Source organism: Mus pahari, chromosome 15 (assembly GCF_900095145.1).
Source record: "Mus pahari chromosome 15, PAHARI_EIJ_v1.1, whole genome shotgun sequence".
NCBI lineage: Eukaryota > Metazoa > Chordata > Mammalia > Rodentia > Muridae > Mus > Mus pahari.
This window is the reverse complement of record NC_034604.1, coordinates 35239605-35245845: the sequence shown is the minus strand read 5'-3', so window position 1 is coordinate 35245845 and position 6241 is coordinate 35239605.

Sequence of the window (6241 nt, the reverse complement as noted above, 5' to 3'; positions counted from 1 at the left end):
CCTCAAACTCAGAAATCTGCCTACCTCTGCCTCCCAAGTGCTGGGATTAAAGGCGTGTGCCACCATGCCCAACCTATGTATGTATTCTTAATTTTAGGGTTCTACTCAAATATGCTCCAAAGCCAAGTGTCTTACTGTTCTGTTGTGACAAAGTACTATGACCAAGCCAAGTTATAGAAGAAAGAGTTCGTTGGGGGGCTTACAGGTCCAAAGGGTTAGAGTTCATCACCATTACCGCAGAGAACATGGCAGCAAGCAGGTACACGTGGCACTGAACCGTAACTGAGTCCTTATTCATGAGTGCTATGAGCAAAACTGGGAATTGTAGGGCTTTTGGAACCTCATAGTGTAACTCCAGTGACACATCCTAAACATGGCTACATCTGCTAATCCTTCCTAAACAGTTCCACCACTGGGGACCAAGCATTCAAACAAAAGCCTATGGTGGCCATTTTCATCGCCCCAGTCTATCACCATTAAAATTATTCAGTTATGTTTGTCAGTGTAGAGCAAAAGAGGAATTACAGAAATTATGTGTTCTCAAGGTTATTGACCCAACAACAAAGTCACAAAGATTGAGACCATATTTGGAGGTTTCTCCTGCCTTGTCAAATACAGCAAGCAGGTCTACTCAAGCAGTACCCCACATTCAGCCTGTTCTTGCCTGGTGTTTACTGAGATTTCACATCAGATCCTGCTACTAACTACAACAGGGTCTCCAATTTTTAAACACCAAGGGGTTTTTTGTTTTGTTTTGTTTTGTTTTTAAATAAAAGCTTAATTCCTCAGTTTATCTCATCGAATGCTTGCTTTAAAACCTCAACTTGAGAAACAGAATACTATCAAGCAAAAATCAAAAAGTTCTATATACCCATTGTAGTTAAGCAAATTTAACATTTATTTTCTCTATAAAGTATATTTAGAATTGTGCTTGGAGTAAGAATAACAAGAAATTGTTAGTGGTGCTGTAAGGACATGTTGGCTTGGGGTGTTTTTCATGGGTACATGAGAATGGCCTGTCATTAGCTTATTCCCTTAACATGTCTTATTTATTTTCAAGAAGCCTAAATAGAGCCAAATGTCACATCTCTAGTCTAAGCATGTACTTGCTTTCTAATATCCATGAAGGATTGTTCTTATTCCTCAGCACTGAACCAGCTGCATGAGTTAGAAGTAAACTGCTCTCATTACTTGGATGGCAGGCTGTTGTTTTACTCATCAATAATACCATAACTAGGCAATTAATAATAATAGAACTAGCGATAGGGAAATTAAAATTTTAATTATTAAATTATTGATCTCTAAGGGTTGGCAGAGTCCTTAGTCAAAAATATAATTAACAAATGTCTCCGAATGGCTACCAAGAAGTTCCTGAAGCATGAGCTCTGCTGGCAGAAGTGTGGCTTTTGCATCACTGGTAGAGATAATTCTCCTGGCCCCGTGCAGCAAGTCCCACTGCAATTAATGAGAACATCATCTGCTGATGGAGCACAATGTCCTATGTTTGTGCAAATACATTCAAATGATTATTTACTCAAATGAGGATTAATTAAACACAGAGCTGTTCTCCTAATTTAAAAGCACACTTTCTTAAGCACATTAGGTTCTAAAAATCAGGTATTTCATTTTTTGTGAGCTTAACTAATTAGGCTTACCTTCAGTAAATAAATTTGGTCTATTTCTGAAATTTACACTAAATTTGAAGAAAGCTTGCATGGTGAAAAATTATGTATCACAGTCTCTTTTTTTTTCCTTCAAACTTGCAGCATACGGAACAAAGAAACTTGAAGTATTTGCTGAAATATTTTAGGTGCCTAGACTTTTTTCTTTTTATCTACTTGGATTATTCTGTTTCTCCTAAAAGTAGAGAAAACAACAATACTTAGAATTTTCTGAGTTAAAATACTGTTCTGAAAATGTCTGGCAAATGTACTAGTTTTTAGTTTTCTGGTCCTTGATCGTATTGAAGACTTGATAGTCTTTATTTTAGACCATTGGTGGCCAAAAAGTTATTTTATTTTGCTGCTTTAAAATTTCAAAATGGCTGCACCTTTATTTCATTTTCCAATTCAACCATCATGTAAAACAATAGCTCTTCAATACAGCATTTTAAAAGACACAGTGTAAATTGGGTATACATAAACCTTAAAATTTACTAAAAAGATCCAAATATAAGTATATTTCACTTATGTGCATTTTTGGAAGGGGTAGTCTCCAAAGACAGGTCAGTGGGCGCCCCGGGGTGGCAGGAGCACAGAGGCAGCAGAGGGAGATGGTGGGAGGTGTTCAGGAGTTTCACCTGTTGCATCTCCATCACCCCTTCACTATTTTTTGTCAACTGGACACAAACTGGAGTCTCCCCGAGGAGAACCTCCGTTGAGAAAATGCCTCCATCAGATTTTCTAGAGGCAAGTCTGGAACGCTTCCTCGATTGGTTATTGATGTGGGAGGGTCTTGGAGAGCCCCACCCACTATAGGTGGTGCCACCCTGCATTGAATAAAAATGCAGTCTGAGGGAGCCAGGGAGAACAGCCCAGTAAGCAGTGTTCCTCCACGGTCTGCTTCAGTTCCTGTCTCCAAATTCTTGCCACGACTTCCTGCCCTGGCTTTTCTTCCTGATGGACTGTAAACTGTAAAATGAAATAAACCCTTTCCTTCCCAACTTACTTTTGGTCAGTATTTTCCCAGTAGTAGAAAGCAGACGAGGACAAACCTTAGAAAAAGCCTCCCAACAACACCGTATTACCGGTGTGCCCTGCTAACCACCAGGACTCTTTCTGGATTTGCCTGTTCCGGATAGTTCATATAGTTAGAAATATGCATCTGACCTGGCTCTTCTTACTGCTTTTGCTTAACGTAATGGTTTCAGAACTTCATTAAACAAACAAACAAACAAAATCAGGCGCTTAAGGGCATTGTGATATAGGCCGAGCACTAAGATTTACTTAACCTTTTTCATTAACTTGCCACTTCACCGTGTTAGCAGGCTTTACTTGGCCACCCTCATGTTGCCAAATGGTTGGGATTTTTGCTCTTTCTTAACAAGACAGAATGGTGGTGTGTTAGCCCTGACATCCTTTGTTTCCAGAATACAACCTTTACTCATAATGATGCTCAAGTCAATCATTACTATCAATCAACTCAGAGTTCAAATTCTGAAAATGTTAAGAATTTCACTTCCCAATGGTTTACTGTGAAGCTTTTATCTGTTGAAACATGCACACCTCATGTGTGACTAAAGGAAGCTTTGCTGTGGGACTCAATGATCTCACCCTTGTTACTCTGACCTTAATAAATGGAATCTTGCCAAACATGCAAGGTTCCCTCCACACCTGCTGCTACTCCCACATCACAAGGGAAGACTTCAAAGAGAGAGCTCCTTGATTATTTGTTAGAGACGCAATGACAGTCACTTTTAGGTCTCTATGTTCCCCTAGCATTTATTTGTACAAGTCCTAGCATATGTTCATTTTACTTTTCACCTAAGTGGATCTACGTACCATTGAATTTAGTAGTATCAAACTGAATTGTATCAACAGTCAGTGTTTGAAATGAAAGTATGGCATGATATGGCAGTGGCCTTACTTAAACTTGACTTCAATAGTAAATTTGTTCCTAAATGACCAAGACTTAAAATTTACCTAGTAAGAACTCCACTTCTCAGCTATCTCTACAAATTACTTTGTTTCATTATTGTATTGAATTCTAATAAATAGATAGATAGATAGATAGATAGTTTCTTAATAGAATGATTTCAAGTGCATTCATTCCTCCTGGTTTTTGTTTGTTTGTTTTTGATTTTCATTTCAGTGAGGCTGTTTTGAGGACACTTACCATTCTGTTGTACTGTGGTATCTAAATAAATGTATTACTTAATATATTTTTGGGAAAAACTTACTTTTTAAACTAAAGTGTAATTCTTTGAACAGTCATTGAACAGCACTCCTTACTGGGGTCCAGAGGATAGCTAAACTATTCATTTCGAGTGAGTAAGTTGGAAAGAACCCAGATGTCCCTCAATAGAGGAATGGATACAGAAACTGTGGTACATTTACACAATGGAGTACTACTCAGCTATTAAAAACAATGAATTTATGAAATTCTTGGGCAAATGGATGTATCTGGAGGATATCATCCTTGGTGAGGTAACCCAATCACAAAAGAAGTCACTAGATATGCACTCACTGATAAGCGGATAATAGCCCAGAAACTTAGAATACCAAAGATACATTATGCAAAACAGAAGAAAACCAAGAAGGATGACCATTGTGTGGATACTTCATTCCTCCTTAGAATAAGGAAAAAAATACTCATGAAAGGATATAGGTACAGAGACAAAATTTAGAGCTAATATGAAAGGATGGACTATCCAGAGACTACCCCATCCGGGAATCCATCCCATCAATAGCCACCAAACCTAGATACTAATGCTCATGCCAGCAAGATTCTGCTGAAGGGACCCTGATATTGCGGCCTTTTGTGAGGCTATGCCAGTGCCTGGCAAACACCGAAGTGGATGCTCACAGCCAGCTATTGGATAGAACACAGGGTCCCCAATGGAGGAGCTAGAGAAAGTACCCAAGGACCTGAAGGGGCCTGCAACCCTGTAGGTGGAACAACAATATGAACTAACCAGTACCCCCTGAGCTTGTGTCTCTAGCTGCATATGTAGCAGAAGATGGCCTAATCGGCCATCATTGGGAAGAGAGGCCCCTTGGTCTTGCAAACTTTATATGACCAATCACAAGGGAAGGCCTGGGCCAAGTAGTGGGAGTGGGTGGGTAGGGGAGGAGGGGTGGGGGGGTATAGGGAACCTTCGGGATAGCATTTGCAATGTAAATAAAGAAAATAATAATAATAAAAATAATAATAATAAAAAAAGAAAGGTAGCTGGGCCAAAAAAAAAAAAAGTTTATTAAGGATGTAGCAAGCAAGACCAAAAAGTTAATAGCAAGAAGCAGGTCATTAGAAACAGCAAATAGATAGCAAAACATCAAATCAGACACTACATACAACAGGAACTGGAGTAGCCAGATTGAAAGAACAAACAAGGGTAACCTCAACTCATGCAATACCCAACAGGAATCCCCTGGGAAAGCCGCAGCTGTGCTCGAGTTGTCAATCAAGAGTCTCAGCCACTGAGTTCCCAGCTTTTGTTCTCACTGCAGCCGTTTTCATACCATGGGATAATTATTAATTATGCCTGTGAACCACACTCTCTTCCTATCTGCTTTCAAGGAAACGATGCTCTTCACGTCTGGGCTATTTTGCTTTTTTTCTTTGTCCCTGTCACAGGCTTAGGGGGCTGGGCTGTCCTTATTTCAGGAGCCTTGGAAACTTCAAGACAAACATGATTAGATTTGAAATGAAATGGGGAAAAGTCTACCCAGTTCCAGAGCCAGCTGCTATGTAAGCTTAGACAACACTTAACCATTTACCTATGTACTGTGTATTACACTTAACAGTACCTCTTGGTAAATTAAGCCTGAAAACTATGTCACAAGGGGGTACCTGAGCCAGCTTCAATTTTTACCATGGCATTAAATAATATTCTATTCTGACTCTAGTATAGATCACAATACTGGAAGGATAACTCAGTTTTTGGTTTTGCCTATAAAAGGTTGAAACATTTCTGTTGCTCCAAATAAAAGATTGAACTGCCTCTCCATTCATGTGCAGGTGGTTTGATGAGTTCATATTTGGCCATTTATTTTGAACCAACATTAGAATTTAGTGTTTTACATGATCCACACCAATGTTCTCTTTTAATTCATATCACAAAAATAAAAGAATTGTTTGAGAATAAACAACACAACCTGCCCTAACCAGAAGTCAACTACAAGCAGACTAGGAGCTGAGTTAAGGGTGTGAAAAAGGCCTGAAATGAAGGAAATGGAGATCTAGATGGATCCTTTTGAGAGACAAGAAAAGCTGGGAGAAACTATGCCAAGCTGTGCTAGGGAGCTTATCTTAATATTTAGATGAAGTTGCACAATCCCATAAAAATTTCATTATATAAAAACAAAGCATAGGGGGCTGGAGAGATGGATCAGTGGTTAAGAGCGCTTGTTCTTCCTGAGGACTCAAGTCCAGTTTCTAGCATCCACAAGATGCACCTTGTGACTACTTCTAATTCCAGCTCCAAGAAGTCTGAGGCCCTCTTCTAGCCTCTTAGGAAACCCAGGTATCTCTCTCTCTCTCTCTCTCTCTCTCTCTCTCTCTCTCTCTCTCTCTCTCTCTC